Genomic DNA, 21,186 nt, shown 5'->3' with positions numbered 1-21,186 from the left:
CCTTTGGACTTTATGGCAGCATTCCAAACACAAAACAGACACACCCTCTCCCCTCAGCCCTCAAATTAAGTGGACACTTCTGACGTATCAGGACGTCTGACGAGTTTTCACTTGCAGGGCGAGGGAGGAAGGAAGGAATCCATTAGCCTATTGAATAATGATGGGAAATTATTTGCCCCTGTATTTGCTAAGAGGTTGAAACAAGGCTTGCATCATATAATTGATGAAGAACAATCTGGTTTTATGCATGTCGACACATTAGTAATAACATCAGGTTGATCTTAGATATGTTTGACTATAATGACCTCATCCTTGATGATAGTTTTCTTATGTTTGTTGGTTTTTATAAAGCTTTTGATACTGTAGAACATGAGATTATGTTCAAAGCAATATGTTTTTTGTGGTTTGGTGACTTTTTTTTTAAAGCAGTCCAAACTTTATATAGTACAACTCTGTAAAATTAGCTCACGGGACATCCCAAACATTTAATATTGGGCGTGGCATTAGGCAGGGCTGCCCAATTATGGCTCTTCATATCAAGAAAGGGAATTTAAGGTGTTTCAGCACTTGGCAAATAATTTAAACTATGTCAACTGGCTGATGATACCATATTTTTGAGAGACAGGAATGAGGTTTCTAAAGCAGTTTCCTGTATTCAAGACTTTTCCTTAGTTTCGGGTTTGAAAATTGATATCAATAAGTCAGTCTTATTTCCACTCAAGGATTGTGTTTTACAGGAAGTATATGGTATTCCAATTAAAGATAAGGTTACTTATCTTGGAATTGTTATATGCAACGATGAAAAACAAAGGAGTGAATTAAACTTTAACCCCATTATTGAGAAAGAAACTAAGAAATAGAACCTCTGGTTGCTGAGAGATATTTCGTTATACGGTCGGGTTTTATAGTCCAAAGCTGAAGGGTTATCCAGATTGGTTATGTCTTATTATCACTTGAATTATCCACTAAAATTGTAAAGGACTTAGATAAGATTCTTTGTAATTTTATTTGGATGAACAAGTTTCACTATCTACGGAAATATATTCTCACTAATACCCAAGAACAAGGAGGTCTTGAGGTTTTAGATTTCAATACTCTAAATAATACTTTTACAATAAATTGGATTCTGAAGTATATTAAGAACCAGAACAATTTTGATGTTGATAAAATCCCAGTAAAATTGGCCAAATTCCATGAGCAGGCAATTTTAGCTTGGATATTAGCTTATAAACTATTTTTCCCCTCACAGATACTTTCTATGGAACAACAAAGATATACGGTTTAAAAATAATAATATTAGGTAAATTTCATATTCACAAATGCAAATGGTCTTATTCAAAACCTAACTTTTTTAACTTTAAAATGAATTTAAACAATATGGCACTACTTTAACTAAAATGGAAAACAAAAAGGCAATTAAAACTTGTATTATTAATGAATTTCATTTGTTTAAGATTCCTAGCAATGTAAATAGTTTATGTACAGTTGAAGTCGGAAGTTTACATACACCTTAGCCAAATACATTTAAACTCAGTTTTTCACAATTCCTGACATTTAATCCTGGTAAAACAATCCCTGTGTTAGGTCAGTTAGGATCGCCACTTTATTTTAAGAATGTGAAATGTCAGAATAATAGTAGAGAATGATTTATTTCAGCTTTTATTTATTTCATCACATTCAGAAGCATTGCCTTTAAATTGTTTAACTTGGGTCAAAGGTTTTGGGTAGCCTTCCACAAGCTTCCCACATTTCGTTGGGGGAATTTTGTCCCATTCTGTCAGGGTTTTCGCTGCTGGTCATTCGAGTCAAGTGCAGGAGAGCAGAGAATAGGTGATCAGGCGACTTTATTAGCCAAGAGCAACAAACAGACGGGCGCAAACAGCTACAACTCAAGCCAATCGGCAAAAGTGACAAGTGCAAAATACCGTTAATCATATAACAATAAGGTTCACCAATAATTCCCCAAATAGCAATGCCCAGGGTGAAAAACCAGACTGGCACGATACAAAAAACAAAACAATTCCACACAGACATGGGGAGAACAGAGGAATATATATGCAGTGTGATTAGGGAATGTAAACCAGGTGTGCGGGGAACAAGACAAAACAAATGGAACAATAAAAAATGGAGCGGCGATGGCTAGAAGGCCGGTGATGTCGACCGCCGCCCGAACAAGGAGGGGAGCCGACTTCGGCGGAAGTCGTGACACATTCCTTCTGACAGAGCTGGTGTAACTGAGTCAGGTTTGTAGGCCTCCTTGCTCGCACACGCTTTTTCAGTTCTGCCCACACATTTTCTATAGGATTGAGGTCAGGGCTTTGTGATGACCACTCCAATACCTTGACTTTGTTGTCCTTGTGCCATTTTGACACAACTTTGGAAGTATGCTTGGGGTCATTGTCCATTTGGAAGACCCATTTGCAACCAAGCTTTAACTTCCTGACTGATGACTTGAGATATTGCTTCAATATATCCACGTAATTTTCCGTTCTCATAATGCCATCTATTTTGTGAAGTGCACCAGTCCCTCCTGCAGCAAAGCACCTGATGGTGTTGGGATGGGATGGTGGGATGTTGGGATGGGATGGTGTTGGGATGTGATGGTGTTCCCTGTGGCTCAGTTGGTAGAGCATGGTGTTTGCAACGCCAGCATGGTGTGTGCAACGCCAGCATGGTGTGTGCAACGCCAGGGTTGTGGGTTCGATTCCCACGGGGGGCAAGTACAAAAAAAAAAATGCATGAAATGAAATGTATGCATTCACTACTGTAAGTCGCTCTGGATAAGAGCGTCTGCTAAATGACTAAAATGTAAATGTGTTCTCCGGCTTGCAAGCCTCCCCTTTTTTCCTCCAAACATAACGATGGTCATTATGGCCAAACAGTTCTATTTTTGTTTCATCAAACCAGAGGACATTTCTCCAAAAAGTACAATCTTTGTCCCCATGTGCAGTTGCAAACTGTAGTCTGGCTTTTTTATGGCAGTTTTGGAGCAGTGGCTTCTTCCTTGCTGAGCAGCCTTTCAGGTTATTTCGATATAGGACTCATTTTACTATGGATATACACTGCTCAAAAAAATAAAGGGAACACTAAAATAACACATCCCAGATCTGAATGAATTAAATAATCTTATTAAATACTTTTTTCTTTACATAGTTGAATGTGCTGACAACAAAATCACACAAATATAATCAATGGAAATCCAATTTTATCAACCCATGGAGGTCTGGATTTGGAGTCACACTCAAAATTAAAGAGGAAAACCACACTACAGGCTGATCCAACTTTGATGTAATGTCCTTAAAACAAGTCAAAATGAGGCTCAGTAGTGTGTGTGGCCTCCACGTGCCTGTATGACCTCCCTACAACGCCTGGGCATGCTCCTGATGAGGTGGCGGATGGTCTCATTTTTTACATTTTACATTTTAGTCATTTAGCAGACGCTCTTATCCAGAGCGACTTACAGTAGTGAATGCATACATTTCATACAATTTCATACATTTTTTTCTGTGCATTTTTTTCTGTCTCCTGAGGGATCTCCTCCCAGACCTGGACTAAAGCATCCGCCATCTCCTGGACAGTCTGTGGTGCAACGTGGCGTTGGTGGATGGAGCGAGACATGATGTCCCAGATGTGCTCAATTGGATTCAGGTCTGGGGAACGGGCTCAGTGTGAACCTGCTTTCATCTGTGAAGAGCACAGGGCGCCAGTGGCAAATTTGCCAATCTTGGTGTTCTCTGGCAAATGCCAAACGTCCTGCATGGTGTTGGGCTGTAAGCACAACCCCCACCTGTGAACGTCGGGCCCTCATACCACCCTCATGGAGTCTGTTTCTGACCGTTTGAGCAGACACATGCACATTTGTGGCCTGCTGGAGGTCATTTTGCAGGGCTCTGGCAGTGCTCCTCCTGCTCCTCCTTGCACAAAGGCGGAGGTAGCGGTCCTGCTGCTGGGTTGTTGCCCTCCTACGGCCTCCTCCACGTCTCCTGATGTACTGGCCTGTCTCCTGGTAGCGCCTCCATGCTCTGGACACTACGCTGACAGACACAGCAAACCTTCTTGCCACAGCTCGCATTGATGTTCCATCCTGGATGAGCTGCACTACCTGAGCCACTTGTGTGGGTTGTAGACTCCGTCTCATGCTACCACTAGAGTGAAAGCACCGCCAGCATTTAAAAGTGACCAAAACATCAGCCAGGAAGCATAGGAACTGAGAAGTGATCTGTGGTCACCACCTGCAGAACTACTCCTTTATTGGGGGTGTCTTGCTAATTGCCTATAATTTCCACCTGTTGTCTATTCCATTTGCACAACAGCATGTGAAATTTATTGTCAATCAGTGTTGCTTCCTAAGTGGACAGTTTGATTTCACAGAAGTGTGATTGACTTGGAGTTACATTGTGTTGTTTAAGTGTTCCCTTTATTTTTTTGAGCAGTGTAGATACTTTTGCGCCTGTTTCCTCCAGCATCTTCACAAGGTCCTTTGCTGTTATTCTGGGATTGATTTGCACTTTTCGCACCAAAGTACGTTCATCTCTAGGAGACAGAACGTGTCTCCTTCCTGAGCGGTATGATGGCAGCGTGGTCCCATGTTGTTTATACTTGCGTACTATTGTTTGTACAGATGAACGTGGTACCTTCAGGCGTTATGAAATTGCTCCCAAGGATGAACCAGACTTGTGTAGGTCTAGGTCTAGGAGGTCTTGGCTGATTTCCCCATGATGTCAAGCAAAGAGGCACTGAGTTTGAAGGTAGGCCTTGAAATACACCCACAGGTACACCTCCAATTGACTCAAATGATGTCAATTAGCCTATCAGAAGCTTCTGAAGCCATGACATCATTTCCAGAAGTTTTCCAAGCTGTTTAAAGGCACAGTCAACTTAGTTTATGTAAACTTCTGACCCACTGGAATTGTGTTACAGTGAATTATAAGTGAAATAATCTGTAAAGAATTGTTGGAAAAATTACTTGTGTCATGTACAAAGTAGATGTCCTAACCGACTTGCCAAAACTATAGTTTGTTTACAAGAAATTTGTGGAGCTGTTGAAAAACGAGTTTTAATGACTCCAATATTTACGTCATTTAGCAGACGCTCTTATCCAGAGCGACTTACAAATTGGTGCATTCACCTTATGATATCCAGTGGAACAACCACTTTACAATAGTACATCTATATTTTTTTTTGGGGGGGGGGGGGTTAGAAGGATTACTTAATCCTATCCCAGGTATTTCTTAAAGAGGTGGAGTTTCAGGTGTCTCCGGAATGTGGTGATTGACTCCGCTGCCCAACCTAAGTGTATGTAAACTTCCAACATTATGCTTGTTTGCATGTGACTATTCCTCTTTTGTTTGTTGATGTTTGTTAAAAAAATGAAAAAGAGGGAGGAAGGAATTCATTTTAAATGGACCACCCTTGCCCAGATATTAGTCACACGTTCGTCCCGCGACTAATGTGTTGTTTTCAGCCACTGGTAGCTTGTGGGTGCTTTATGCTCTACAGTCAATTATGTTTGCATGTCTACTTATATTAACTATATCATTTTTAATATACATCTACTGTATGATAACTAGCAAATTAATTAGCTAATTAACGTTAGCCTGCCTAGCTACTTCTGAGGTAAAATGCTTTATTTGTACAATTTCCAAAAGCTAACCAAACAAAAACATAATTACTTTTACGAGACGTGTTTGTGCATTAGTAGCACAATTTCTAACTTATGTACATTCGTTTTTACTTACACTTGTATGTTGAGGTTTTAAGTTTTGGCGGACTTTTCTTAGCGGATGCACAATCATCGCGAATTGAATTATGGGGCGTTTCAGGCCCCGAAGTGAACATAATTGTACACTCGCAAACTCCATTAAAAACGAGTGCTGAGGGACTTACGTCGCAAACTTCCCTTGCTTGTCTATTCATTTGGACCGACGACAAATATGTCCCCGGGGATTCCCCCGTAACACGGAACCAAAACCGGCTGCACCATCGTGCATAAATGTATTTTGACCCCCCACACCAAACGTGATCATGACACACAGGTTAAAATATCAAAACAAACTCTGAACCAATTATATTAATTTGGGGACAGGTCGAAAATCATTAAATATGTATGGCAATTTAGCTAGTTGGGGGGGGGAGATAGAATGACTCAACAACCAACATTAAAAACGAGTGCTGAGGGGCTTATGTTGCAAACTTCCCTTACTTGGGTGACATTTGGACTGACAACAAATATGTCCGCGCGGATTCCCCCTAAGGGCGTATGTTTGAAACGAAGCCGTTATGTCGGGAAGCACAGGTGATGTCATGTTGTTGGGGGAGTTTGAGCCAGAATGACTATATATAGGCAAGCTCAAAGTTGTGTCCTGTTTCGTTCATGGTAGTGTGAAACATAAGTTGTATACGAGCTAGCTAACTAGCGTTCTGACGTTTCACTTCTGTATTTAGTTTGACGAGCCTATAACAACACAGGAGCCCTTGCATTTGTATGTAGACTACACTTCTTCGTGATGAAAAGGGGAGCAAGAAATTGCCAATGACACAGCCATTCGGACTCGAGTTTGGTCCAGGAAAACGTAAGTATGTCCAAAGTCATATGTTCTTTGTCAAACAGATTGAAAAGGTGTCTTAGAAAACATTACCAGAAAGTCTAAAAAATGTATTAAACATTGTGTTGTACTTTTAAGTAACGACACCTGCTAACTAATATCAACACTTATATTTAGTAGATGTTTTTTTCTTCTCCAGTCTTAAGTAAATTTAAGATAAATTGCTCTGTGCCTGTAATTCCGTTACCAAAAACCCCACCCAGGTCGTTAAGATATTTTCTAATGTCTCTCAGGAGATAAGGTAATAAAAGTTCACAAGTAACAATTAAGGTAGACCTGTCAATTAGACTGTTTTACTGTTTTACTGGTATCAATTTAGTTTAATTATTAGGTTATTTAAACTAAATTCTGTTACCAAATCAGTAACAAGATTTCTGAAAAATCGTTAATGGGATTTATTCAATGGAATTTGCTACAATGGGAAATTATTGTAGTCACAAACCACATTGCACGTGCACTACGCTTTTTGATCGCCCTAATAGTAAAAACATGGATTACCTTGTTTAATGTGGCATGAACACAACCAGTCATGTTTTCATCTGATTGTAAAACGAATCACTTAAAGTAGGCTACCTGCGCATGTTGTCCACTCCAGAATATACTGAACAAAAATATAAACGCAACATGACACAATTTCAACGATTTTACTGAGTTAAAGTTCATATAAGATCTCAGTTCATTTTAAATAAATTCATTAGGCCCTGATCTATGGATTTCACATGACTGGGCAGGGGCGCAGCTATGGGTGGGCGCCAGGTGTAGAAGGTCCTGGGCTGGCACTGTTACACGTGGTCTGCAGTTGAGGCCGGTTGGACCTAGTGCCAAATTCTCTTAAACGACATTGAAGGCAGCTTATGGTAGAGAAATTAACATGACATTTTCTTGCAAAACTTTTATTGTCCCCAGCACAAGATGCAACTCTTGTTTAATAAGCTTCTTGATATGCCACACCTGTCAGGTGGATGGATTATCTTGGCAAAGGAGAAATGCTCACAAACAGGGATGAAACAAATTTGTGTGATCTTTTATTTCAGCTCATGGAACATGAAAACACAACTTTACATGTTGTGTTTACGGTGGTATAAAAATATGTTAAAGTACTTAAGTAGTTTTTTGGGTTATCGGTACTTTACTATTTATATTTTTTGCAACTTTTTTACTTCACTACATTCCTAAAGAAAATGATGTACTTTTTACTCCATAAATTTTCCCTATGACAATTGAGTACTTTTTCCATCACTGTGTTTTATGTTTTTGTTACGTGTAATTCCAGCATCCAAACAGTGCACTGTGCACCCGCCATTTGATGAAGGGAAGGAGACGGCGTCATGTATTCATGGATGCCACTTTCCCTTAAATTTGACAAATGGCAATTCTAAAAGTATCTTTCGTCTGTTAGTGTTTTCATAATTTTCCGCCAATTTGCAAGTGGCTGATACTTGCCAGAGAAATAATCTGATTGAGTGAAACAGCGGCCCTGTGTCTCAGTATGTGTAGCCAATGTATCTGTTACTGTCAGACCAAAAGAGTATGACATGTTGCCGCCATAGCATTTGATTGATTGATTGATGCCAGCAAGCATTTGGCCTCATTGATAAAACAATAAAATTATTTGCCAAACAGCATTGAGCTGAGCTCAACTGTGGTTTGTCCCGGTGCAGCAAAACGCCCCCAAGGGAGACCAGTTTGGATTTGGCTTCGCACCAATCAAATCACATCCTAAGCAAAATGTTCTTTTCAGAAAAACGTGTCTGCTTGTGTTATTTTCCTGTAGTAGCTAGCTTGCTAAATCGTCCCTTTCCTAAGCCATGGATGGAGATGGGATTTCGACTTGTGGTTTTGACTTAATGCCCTGTACAGGCCAATGATTATGACGGCGAGTCTGATCTAACCATAAATTAATGTTTTGCCACTGCCCTGAGACGATTGAAGTTCTAGATGTAGCCTAGTAGGCCCACGTTAACTAGCTAACTTAGCTGGTTAATTGTTGCCCATGTGAGGAAGTTGGCTTGGTAGGCTAGGCCTATAGACTATCCCTATGCTGTGTTGTATGCCATTGCCTCGAGTAAATCTGAGCTGAAAAAATATTGTAGGCTATTCCGTTAAAACAACTACAGCCTATGCGCATGTTGTAATCCAAATTATAATCTTAACTGGCAGATTTCAAACAATACTTTTGTGAGGCACTGCTTGGAACTCTGTGAATGGTGGGGCGAGTGGTGGGATTGATAAACCAGAATTGGAGGATCCTCCATCGTTTAAATCTCCAGTTTGGTAACATTTTGGCTTCACAGTTGATTGCAACGGCGCTGGACAGAGTTGTGGATAAAGTTAATACTATGTTCTCCGCTAGTGGTGGGGAGTCAACTCTAAAAGAATGGATTCCTCGACTATTTGCTGTCGACTGCTAAGATTCAGTATTTTTGCAATGGAGGAAACTAGTTGCTGTAGGCCACTTCTTAGAATAAAAACTCTCACGTCTTTTACTGCACAGAAAGAGCGAGCTAGGGAGGAAGAGAAAGGGGATCGAGGGGCATAGGCATGTTGGCCACCAGGCAGACAGTCAGAACCGTACATCGGTGATCAAAAGACATACAGCATTGCGATAGCCTATACCTCTCAATTTCTTTGCTTGCAATGTCTTGTGCAAGTTCACTAAAGTAGGTGCTATCAATGAGCTGGCTGAGCTATTCTACAGGCAACACACCGAAGACCAAAAACACAAGTGTTTTTCATAGCGAAGAGAAAGAACAAGTGTGCCAAACAGTCGGAACCGTGTGCATAGGCTGTATCTTGCTAATGTGTGTCTCGCAATGGCTCGTAAATTCACAAGTATAATAACGTTTACAGGGCATTCGGAAAGTATTCAAACCCCTTGGCTTTTTCCACATTTTGTTACGTTAGTCTTATTCTAAAATGGATTAAATGTTTTCCCTCATCAATCTACACACTACCCCATAATTACAAAGCAAAAACAGAAATACCTTATTGACGTAAGTGTTCAGACCCTTTGCTATGAGATTAGATATTGAGCTCTGGTGCATCCTGTTTCCATTGATCATCCTTGATGTTTCTACAACTTGATTGGAGTCCACCTGTGGTAAATTCAATTGATTGGATATGATTTGGAAAGGCACACACCTGTCTATATAAGGTCCCACGGTTGACCATGCATGTCAGAGCAAAAACCAAGCTATGAGGTTGAAGGAATTGTCCGTAGTGCTCCGAGACAGGATTGTGTCAAGGCACAGATCTTGGGATGGGTACCAAAAAATTTCTGCAGCATTGAAGGTCCCCAAGAACACAGTGGCCTCCATCGTTCTGAAATGGAAGAAGTTTGGAAACACCAAGACTCGGGGGAGAAGGGCCTTGGTCTGGGAGGTGACCAAGAACTCGATGGTCACTCGGACAGAGCTTTAGAGTTTCTCTGTGGAGGTGGGAGAACCTTCCAGGAAGACAACCATCTCTGCAGCACTCCACCAAGCAGGAGTTTATGGTGGCGTGGCCAGATGGAACCCACTCCTCAGTAAAAGGCACATGATAGGCCGCTTGGAGTTTGCCAAAAAGGTACCTAAAGACTCTGACCATGAGAAACAAGATTCTCTGGTTTGATGAAACCAAGATTGGCACTCGCGCCAAAGAGTTCAATCATCACGTCTGGAGGAAAGCTGGCATCATCCCTACGGTGAAGCATGGTGGTGGCAGCATTATGCTGTGGGGTTGTTTTTCACCGGCAGGGACTGGGAGACTAGTCAGGATTGAGGGAAACCCAAACGGAGCAAAGTACAGAGATCCTTGATGAATACCTACTCCAGAGACATTTCCATTTTAGTCATTTAGCAGGCGCTCTTATCCAGAGCGACTTACAGTAGTGAATGCATACATTTCATACATTTTTTTTTTTTTCCCCGTACTGGTCCCCCGTGGGAATCGAACCCACAACCCTGGCGTTGCAAACACCATGCTCTACCAACTGAGCCACACAGGAGAGGGCACTCAGGACCTCAGACCGGGGTGAAGTTTCACCTTCCAGCAGGACAACGACCCTGAGCACACAGCCAGGACAATGCAGGAGTGGCTTCAGGACAAGTATCAATATCCTTGAGTGGCCCAGCCAGAGCCCGGGCTTGAACCTGATCGAACATCTCTAGAGAGACCTGAAAATAGCTGTGCAACGACGCTCCCCATCCAACCTGATAGCGCTTGAGAGGATCTGAAGAGAAGAAATGGGGGAAATAGACCCCAAATACAGGTGTGCCAAACTTGTAGCGTCATTTCTAAGAAGAATCGTTGCTGTAATCGCTGCCAAAGGTACTTCAACAAAGTACTGAGTAAAGGGTTCTAATACTTATGTAAATGTGATAAAACCTGTTTTTGCGTTGTCATTATGGGGCATTGTGTGTAGATTGAGGGAAACAATGTAATACATTTTAGAATAAGGCTGTAACGTAACAAAATGTGAAAGTCAAGGGGTCTGAATACTCAATGCATTGTATATAGAGTACCAGTCAAAAGTTTGGACACCTACTCATTCAAGGGTTTTTCTTTATTTTTACTATTTTCTACATTGTAGAATAATAGTGAAGACAAAAACTATGGAATAACACATGGAATCATGTAGTAACCAAAAGTGTTAAACAAATCAAAATATATTTTAGATTCTTCAAAGTAGCCACCCTTTGCATTGACAACTTTGCACACTCTTGGCATTCTCTCAACCTGCTTCATGGGGAATGCTTTTCCAACAGTCTTGAAGGAGTTCCCACATATGCTGAGCATTTGACTGCTTTTCATTCACTCTGCAGTCCAACTCATCCCAAACCATCTCAATTGGGTTGTAGTCAGGTGATTGTGGAGGCCAGGTCATCTGATGCAGCACTCCGTCACTCTCCTTGGTCAAATAGTCCTTACACAGGCTGGAGGTGTGTTGGGTCATTGAAAAACAAATGATAGTCCCACTAAGCGCAAACCAGATCGTGTGGCTGCAGAAAGCTGTGGTAGCCATGCTGGTTAAGTGTGCCTTGAATTCTAAATAAATCGGTGTCACCAGCAAAGCACACCACACCACCTCCATGCTACACGGTGGAAACCAGATCATCCGTTCACCAACCCTGCGTCTCTCAAAGACACGGCGGTTGGAACCACAAATCTCATTAGGACTCATCAGACCAAAGGACAGATTTCCACTGGTCTTATGTCCATTACTCGTGTTTCTTGGCCCAAGCAAGTCTCTTCTAATTGGTGTTCTTTTAGTAGTGGTTTCTTTGCAGTAATCGACCATGAAGGCCTGATTCACACAGTCTCCTCTGAACAGTTGATGTCTGTTATTTGAACTCTGTGATGCATTTATTTGGGCAGCAATTTCTGAGGCTGGTAACTCTCATGAACCTATCCTCTGCAGTAGAGGTAACTCTGGGTCTTCCTTTCCTGTGGCAGTCGTCATCAGAGCCAGTTTCATCATAGCGCTTGATGGTTTTTGCGACAGCACTTGAAGAAACTTTCAAAGTTCTTAATGTTCTGCATTGACTGACCATGTCTTAAACTAATGGACTGTTGTTTCACTTTGCTTATTTGAGCTGTTCTTGCCATAATATGGACTTGGTCATAACACAACTGATTGGCTCATACGCATTAAGGCACACATGTTAATTGAAATACATTCCAGGTGACTACCTCATGAAGCTGGTTGAGAGATTGCCAAGCGTGTGCAAAGCTGTCAAGGCAGAGGGTGGCTACTTTGAAGAATCTCTAACACTTTTTGGTTACTACATGATTCCATATGTGTGATTTCATAGTTTTGATGTCTCCAATATTCTACAATGTAGAAAATAGTAAAAATAAACCCTTGAATGAGTAGGTGTCCAAACTTTTGACTGGTGCTGTATAAACAATGCCTAATGCATCAGTTTAATTAGGCCTAAATGTGCAATAAAAAGTATTGTGGCTATAGCGTATTTAATGAAACCCTGGCTGGCAATTGATGTCCTAGGTTGGGTTTCTCCGATCCTGTTCCTTGAGAGCTAACTTCCTGTAGGTTTTCACTCCAACCCCAGTTGGAACTAACCTGATTCAGTTTATCAACCAGCTAATTATTGAATCAACTGCGCAAGATTAGGGTTTGAGTGTGAACCTTCAGGATGGTAGCTCTCCACGAACAAGGTTGGAGAGCCCTGTCCTAGGCAATCGATCGCGGAGCAGGGCATCCCCGCTAAACTTCTTGGAAATGGCAAGTTCACTTTCTCATCTATAAACGCATCTCAAGTGCAAATACGGTTCAGCAGTTCAAATCAGCAGGATGGGGGGCATTGTTATTAGGAAGAACATCTACCATGATTGCTAAAATAATGATTATGACCGCACTTTTAAATATTATGAGGACACTTATACATTTGGCAGCCAAGCATGAGTTATCAGTGTAGCCTATTATCGTTTAGACATGATTTTAATATATCTTCACGATTTAGATTAAGAACCTCCAGGCTTCAGTCAATTCAATTAGAAAAATTAAATCGTCCTCTGGAATAAAACACAGCATCATCCCATGGGATCCCCTAAGGCTGTGCACAGCAGAAATATCACTGAATTATTCTAGTTCCTACACCACACCTTCTATAGTCAAACAAAATAGGCCTTTTTATAGGCTAAGTTGATAAGCAAATGGGCTGCATCATGCTGATGTCAGTCTTCTAGAAGTAACCTTCAAAGACAAATGTAGTCTTCCTAGTAGAACTGAGATTTTTAAAACATTTTAAAAATGTAACCTTTTATTTAACTAGGCAAGTCAGTTAATAAGAACAAATTCTTATTTACAATGACGGCCTACCCCAGCCAAACCCAGACGATGCTGGGCCAATTGTGCGCCGCCCTATAAAATCAAATTTATTTATATAGCCCTTCTTACATCAGCTGATATCTCAAAGTGCTGTACAGAAACCCAGCCTAAAACACCAAACAGCAAGCAATGCAGGTGTAGAAGCACGGTGGCTAGGAAAACATCCCTAGAAAGGCCAAAACCTAGGAAGAAACCTAGAGGAACCAGGCTATGAGGGGTGGCCAGTCCTCTTCTGGCTGTGCCGGGTGGAGATTATAACAGCACATGGCTAAGATGTTCAAATGTTCATAAATGACCAGCATGGTCAAATAATAATAGTCATAGTAGTTGTCGAGGGTGCAACAAGTCAGTAACACAAGAGTAAGTGTCAGTTGGCTTTTTCATAGCCGATCTTTGAGAGAGTGAGAGTGTGAGAGAGATACACACCGGAAAAGACAAGAGAAATACTCCAGATGTGACACTGACAATAGCCCCCCCCCCCATACTGGAGGCTGAGACAGGAGGGGTCAGGAGAAACTGTGGCCCCTTCTGATGAAAACCCCGGACAGGGCCAAACAGGTAGGATATAACCCCACCCGCTTTGACAAAGCACAGCCCCCACACCACTGGAGGGATATCTCCAACCACCAACTTACCATCCTGAGACAAGGCCAAGTATAGCCCACAAAGATCTCCGCCATGGCACAACCCAAGGGGGGGCGCCAACCCAGACAGGAAGACCATGTCAGTGACTCAACCCACTCAAGTGATGCACCCCTCCCAGGGACGGCATGGAAGAAAACCAGTAAGCCAGTGACTCAGCCCCTGTAATAGGAGTAGAGGCAGAGAATCCCAGTGGAGAGAGGGGAACCGGCCAGGCAGAGACAGCAAGGGCGGTTCGTTGCTCCAGCCTTTCCGTTCACCTTCACACCCCTGGGCCAGACTACACTTAATCATAGGACCTACTGAAGAGATGCGTCTTCAGTAAAGACTTAAAGGTTGAGACTGAGTCTGCGTCTCTCACATGGGTAGGCAGACTATTCCATAAAAATGGAGCTCTATAGGAGAAAGCCCTGCCTCCAGCTGTTTGCTTAGAAATTCTAGGGACAATTAGGAGGCCCGCGTCTTGTGACCGTAGCGTACGTGTAGGTATGTACGGCAGGACCAAATCGGAAAGATAGGTAGGAGCAAGCCCATGTAATGCTTTGTAGGTTAGCAGTAAAACCTTGAAATCAGCCCTTGCCTTAACAGGAAGCCAGTGTAGGGAGGCTAGCACTGGAGTAATATGATCAATGTTTTTGGTTCTAGTCAGGATTCTAGCAGCCGTATTTAGCACTAACTGAAGTTTATTTAGTGCTTTATCCGGGTAGCCGGAAAGTAGAGCATTGCAGTAGTCCAACCTAGAAGTAACAAAGGCATGGATACATTTTTCTGCGTCATTTTTGGACAGAAAGTTTCAGATTTTTGCAATTTACGTAGATGGGGAAAAAAGCTGTCTTTGAAACAGTCTTGATATGTTCTTCAAAAGAGAGATCAGGGTCCAGAGTAACGCGGAGGTCCTTCACAGTTTTATTTGAGACGACTACAACCATCCAGATTAATTGTCAGATTCAACAGAAGATCTCTTTTGTTTCTTGGGACCTAGAACAAGCATCTCTGTTTTGTCCGAGTTTAAAAGTAGAAAGTTTGCAGCCATCCACTTCCTTATATCTGAGACACAGGTTTCTAGCGAGGGCAATTTTGGGGCTTCACCATGTTTCATTGAAATGTACAGCTGTGTGTCATCCGCGTAGCAGTGAAATTTAACATTATGTTTTCGAATGACATCCCCAAGAGGTAAAGTATAAAGTGAAAACAATAGTGGTCCTAAAACGGAACCTTGAGGAACACCGACATTTACAGTTGATTTGTCAGAGGACAAACCATTCACAGAGACAAACTGATATCTTTCCGACAGATAAGATCTAAACCAGGCCAGGACTTGTCCATGTAGACCAATTTGGGTTTCCAATCTCTCCAAAAGAATGTGGTGATCGATGGTATCAAAAGCAGCACTAAGATCTAGGAGAACGAGGACAGATGCAGAGCCTCGGTCTGACGTCATTAAAAGGTCATTTACCACCTTCACAAGTGCTATGATGGGGTCTAAAACCAGACTGAAGCGTTTCGTATACATTGTTTGTCTTCAGGAAGGCAGTGAGTTGCTGCGCAACAGCTTTTTCTAAAATTTTTGAGAGGAATGGAAGATTCGATATAGGCCGATAGTTTTTTAAAATAATTTCTGGATCAAGATTTGGCTTTTTCAAGAGAGGCTTTATTACTGCCACTTTTAGTGAGTTTGGTACACATCCGGTGGATAGAGAGCCGTTTATTATGTTCAACATAGGAGGGCCAAGCACAGGAAGCAGCTCTTTCAGTAGTTTAGTTGGAATAGGCTCCAGTATGCAGCTTGAAGGTTTGGAGGCCATGATTATTTTCATCATTGTGTCAAGAGATATAGTACTAAAACACTTTAGTGTCTCCCTTGGTCCTGGCAGAGTTGTGCAGACTCAGGACAACGGAGCTTTGGAGGAATACGCAGATTTAAAGAGCAGTCTGTAATTTGCTTTCTAATGATCATGATCTTTTCCTCAAAGAAGTTCATGAATTCATTACTGCTGAAGTGAAAGCCATCCTCTCTTGGGGAATGCTGCTTTTTAGTTAGCTTTGCGACAGTATCAAAAATACATTTCGGATTGTTCTTATTTTCCTCAATTAAGTTGGAAAAATAGGATGATCGAGCAGCAGTGAGGGCTCTTCGATACTGCACGGTACTGTCTTTCCAAGCTAGTCGGAAGACTTCCAGTTTGGTGTGGCGCCATTCCGTTCCAATTTTCTGGAAGCTTGCTTCAGAGCTCGTGTATATTCTGTATACCAGGGAGCTAGTTTCTTATGACAAATGTTTTTAGGGGTGCAACTGCATCTAGGGTATTGCGCAAGGTTAAATTGAGTTCCTCAGTTAGGTGGTTAACTGATTTTTGTCCTCTGACGTCTTTGGGTTGTCTGACAATTTATAGCACGACTTTTAATGCTCCTTGTTTGGGGTCTGAGCAGATTATTTGTTGCGATTGCAAACGTAATAAAATGGTGGTCCGATAGTCCAGGATTAAGAGGAAAAACATTAAGATCCACAACATTTATTCCATGGGACAAAACTAGGTCCAGAGGATGACTGTGGCAGTGAGTAGGTCCAGAGACATGTTGGACAAAACCCACTGAGTCGATGATTGCTCCGAAAGCCTTTTGGAGTGGGTCTGTGGACTTTTCCATGTGAATATTAAAGTCACCAAAAATTTGAATATTATCTGCGATGACTACAAGGTCCGATAGGAATTCAGGGAACTCGGTGAGGAACGCTGCATATGGCCCAGGAGGCCTGTAAACAGTAGCTATAAAAAGTGATTGAGTTAATTTTGCCCAACCTAGGTCGAGGCACAGACACGGTCTCAATGGGGATAGCTGAGCTGACTACACTGACTGTGCCTGCTGCCTGGCCTGCACCCTATTTCATTGTGGAGTTGGAGCCCTGTCTATGTTCGTAGATAAGATGAGAGCAGCCCTCCAGCTAGGATGGAGTCTGTCACTCCTCAACAGGCCAGGCTTGGTCCTGTTTGTGGGTGAGTCCCAGAAAGACGGCCAATTATCTACAAATTCTATCTTTTGGGAGGGGCAGAAAACTGTTTTCAACCAGCGATTTGAGTTGTGAGACTCTGCTGTGGAGCTCATCACTCCCCCTAACTGGGAGGGGGCCAGAGACAATTAATCGATGCCGACACATCTTTCTAGCTGATTTACACGCTGAAGCTATGTTTACATTTACATTTACATTCTATGTTGCGCTTGGTGACCTCTGATTGTTTCATCCTAACATCGTTGGTGCCGACGTGGATAACGATATCTCTATACTCTCTACACTCGCCAGTTTTAGCTTTAGCCAGCACCGTCTTTAGATTAGTCTTAACGTCGGTAGCCCTGCCCCCTGGTAAACAGTGTATGATCGCTGGATGATTCGTTTTAAGTCTAATACTGCGGGTAATGGAGTCGCCAATGACTAGGGTTTTCAATTTGTCAGAGCTAATGGTGGGAGGCTTCGGCGTCTCAGACCCCATAACGGGACCCCAAATCACAGCCGGATGTGACGCAGCCTGGATTCAGGTACTGCAGTGATGCCTTTTGCATTGAGATGCAGTGTCTTAGACCACTGCGCCACTCGGGAACCCCAATAATAATGAGGTGGTGTGTGTGTGTGCGCATCAGTTTCAGCTTGTTTTGGGAGTCAAACAAGAGTCGACTCCAACCACAGGAGTTGGAGTCTACTCCAAAGATCCTAGAGTCGTGAGCCGTGCACCACTATTAGGGCTGGACGATATGGCCTAAAAGTAATATCTTAATTGTTTTTCAGAGGTTTGGACGATTCACAATATAGATCTGTTTTTCTCTAAACAAACTAAAACAAGGCCAAAACATAATTCTAGAATTTTCTTTAAAATAAAAAAATATACAAGGCCTATTTGTGTAAAACAAATAAATGCCACTGCTTGCCAGGCTGTCATCATTGTATGCAAAAAAAATTAAGAATGAGAATTTATCCCTAAGAATTTACACAGTAATAAATCAAAATCTAAAATTCTGTCAAACAACATACCTTCCTTTGTTCTAAACAAGTTTCTGGTGAGGAACACAAGCCTGTCTACTGACACTGGCGTGAGGCATGCCCTGTGACATGTCACAATGTTCCCACCTGTGCTAAAGACCCTCTCCGAAGGGGCACTTGTAGCAGGAATGCACAGGTGCTTTTTAGCAAGCTTATGCCGACTTGGGAAGTTGGCCTCATGGAGCCTCCACCACTCAAGTGGGTCTGTGTCAAGAGACATCAAGTAACTTGACAACTCAGTTTTGATGTTGTCCTCCTCCTGACTGTGGGCCAGACAGCGCTGTCTTCTTGAAGAAGCTTGCAAGTGTTTTCTTGCCCTTAGACACAGGTTCACTTTCTTCTTCGTGCACAGTTGTGCCAGGGTGGCGTGCTTTCCTCAGCTAGCAGAGACTTCAGCTCCAAAACAGCTCTTTGAGAGCATCAAACAATCTTGTCACCTGCTATGCATGTTGTCCTGAACCGGGGATCCACCAGTGAGGCCATATCAAGGAGTTCAGCTGTGGCAGGATCTTCGTACTTGTCGTTGAGATACTGTGGTGTGGCACTCTTGATTTTCTTTGTGAGCGTGCCCTCACCTTCCTCTGGCTGCAGGAGGCTGCTTTTGAACAGGTTTAGCACAGGCTTGAGGTAGGAGATGCTAATGTAGTTCTCCCCAGACAGCGGTTATGGCCTTTTCTTGTTCCAGGATTCGTTCTGTCTTGACCCCCACCTGGTTGGGGACTCTGAGTGGGTAGACTGAGCTCAGCCTGTGCTACAGACAAGTCTCTCCTCTTCCAGCTGAAGGAAAAGGTGCTGACCACCTTGCACAACCCAATGGCACGGTCAACTCGTGGGTCTTTCACATCATTCTCTGAAAATAATAATGAAGAAAGGATTCTAAGGACAGCATTTTCAATAATGTGACAAGTACAGCATTCAGTTGACCTGTCAAACCAACACTACCCCCCTCAGACCCACATGTCTATTCTATTGTTTAGGAATGTTTGACCACTAGCTGTTTGAATGTCATTTAAAAAATATATATAATAATTTTGATTGTAAATGTATTTTAGTTTGTTTGTTATTGTTAAAACAGCCTGTGGTTATTTGCTATTAGATTGGCAGAATGACACATTAGCCTACAACTGGCCCAAACGTTTTGGAATGCACTTTTATTATCCAATGTCACACCTACCGATTGGCGAGGTGAAGCCTGTGCCCAAAGCACTGCAGGCGGGTCCAGTTGTTCAAGCGCAATGCTTTTATCATGTTCCTCCCGCTCTCAGTTGTCATGCACACCTGTTGGTCTTCGCTCATCTTCCACGATGCCAGAGAGTCTTTGAGACCCGGGGTTATTACTTCACCCGTATGTTCATCAGGGAAGTAAGACGTCTGGAGGCAGACATTTTGCAATTTCCAGTCTTCATTTATGTAGTGGACTGTCAAACTTAGGTATGGCTCTGACGTTCTGCTCGACCATGGTGGAAAAATAAGAAACATTAGCCAGCTTATCTGCGACTCTTTCGCAGGTAGCCGTGTATTATTGCAGCAAGGCTTCTTCCGTGAAATACTTGCGGCTTGGCAGCTGATATTTGTGGTCAACTGTACCTAGCAGCTGTTTAAAGATTGGGATCATGTCCTTCGCTATGTAATAGGTCACTGCATCTGTTCTCCTTCCACCTCAAACTATTGTTGTCATAAGGGATTACGTTTGGAAAGGATGCAGCTATGGTAGTTTGTCTTTTTAGCAGACGTTTTGGTAATCGGGTGACTGGAATCGGAATTGTGAAGTCTCGCATTCCACCGCGTGTTTTTCGCAGGTGATGGAAGAGGTTGGTTGTGCTGCTGCTTTTTGTAGCAATTGTCTTGACACATTTTGCACAGGACATTCGTTTGCTGAACATTAGACCTCTTAAACCCGAACCACTTCCATATTACTGAACTTTTTGATGATTTCATCCTCACGAGAGGCTGAGCTGGCTTCCTCACTTTCCATTTTGGTGGAACTCTTACCACCGCTACACTTCTCCAGCGTGGTTACAATTTGTGAAAGGCTGTCTAGGGTTGTGATTGGTGGATAACGTCTGTGCACGTGTTGTCACGCAATTGGGACATTATTCGACATTGGGCTGACAGAGAAGAGACAGTGAGATGCTGCATTTGTAAAACGTTAGAACATAACCGAACCTTGATTCTTGCGATACAGGCCGTTAGCGCGATACAGATAAAACAAACTTGATATCGCCCAGCACCAACCACTATTCTCATTCTGTGCCGCGTGTAGCTTGTTGTCGGCCAGCCACAAGTCATCAAAGTGCCACTACAGTCATAGAGACTCCGTGTGCGGCAAAGCAAATACGGAGATTATCTAATCAATGGAAGATGGAATTAAAAGTTAAATGATAAGTATATGCTACAACGAAGAAGAGCCAACTGGTAGGCTGCTATTTAATAATATGAATGGAGGTGTTATTTGTAACCGTAGAGTAGGAAGAAGGTGCATGCAGACTCAATTAGCCTAGCTAATTGGCTGGCTAACTTAGCTAGCTATTTTAGTCAGCTAGCTTCTCTCGGTTTGATGCAGTCAAGACCGGTAGTACGTAATCATATTGGATGATAAATAACCTTTCTATGACAAGCTAGAAGTTAGTCTACTAATGCAAAAATTGGCTTGGCCGGTTTCTGCCTCTCCCTCCTTGCAACCGTTTCACTTGCTCACAGTTCTTACACCGTAAAGCTCCTCCTCCACCTGCTCTCCCTCGCGCTGTATCGGCTCTGGTTAATAAAATGGCTTACCAATGGACTTTTCTGCTGCTTCCCTCACTCGGATGTGACCGCATTTATATGGAACTGGTCGTCCTCGGGTCCATTCGGACCAGGTGTCTATATTCAAAAATGTATTTGCATATTTGTCCAAGTAGGAACGTCCCAGGTCCATTTTTCAGAATGGGTCAAACTTTTTAGACCTCTACTTGAGGCCCAACATAACATTACCTGTCACAACAGACAATGGCAGGAACATTCTGAATAGGGTGCTTTTTAATTTGGCCAATTTAAACTAAAATTGACTACAGTAACTGTTGGAATTCCATTTTTCC

At 42.4% G+C, this 21,186-nt stretch overlaps 1 protein-coding gene across 5 annotated transcripts in view; it reads left to right on the top strand.

Annotated features, from left to right (window-relative positions):
• The first annotated feature begins 5,276 nt into the window (after positions 1-5,276).
• Positions 5,277-21,186, top strand: part of LOC106572395 (F-box only protein 6) — a 45,462-nt gene continuing 29,552 nt past the window's right edge. For 2 of the 5 annotated variants that reach the window (XM_014146518.2, XM_014146517.2), the window contains exon 1: positions 6,321-6,576. The gene's annotated coding sequence lies outside the window, so the exon portion shown is untranslated. Of the gene's footprint in view, positions 5,296-6,276; positions 6,296-6,320; positions 6,577-20,203; positions 20,525-21,186 lie in introns of those variants that run through there. The other 3 variants (XM_014146515.2, XM_014146516.2, XM_014146519.2) reach the window with 3 other exon arrangements.

The sequence above is a fragment of the Salmo salar genome, chromosome ssa15, assembly GCF_905237065.1.
Source record: "Salmo salar chromosome ssa15, Ssal_v3.1, whole genome shotgun sequence".
In the NCBI taxonomy this organism is placed as follows: Eukaryota; Metazoa; Chordata; class Actinopteri; order Salmoniformes; family Salmonidae; genus Salmo; species Salmo salar.
This window is presented reverse-complemented; position numbering and strand designations above follow the sequence as displayed.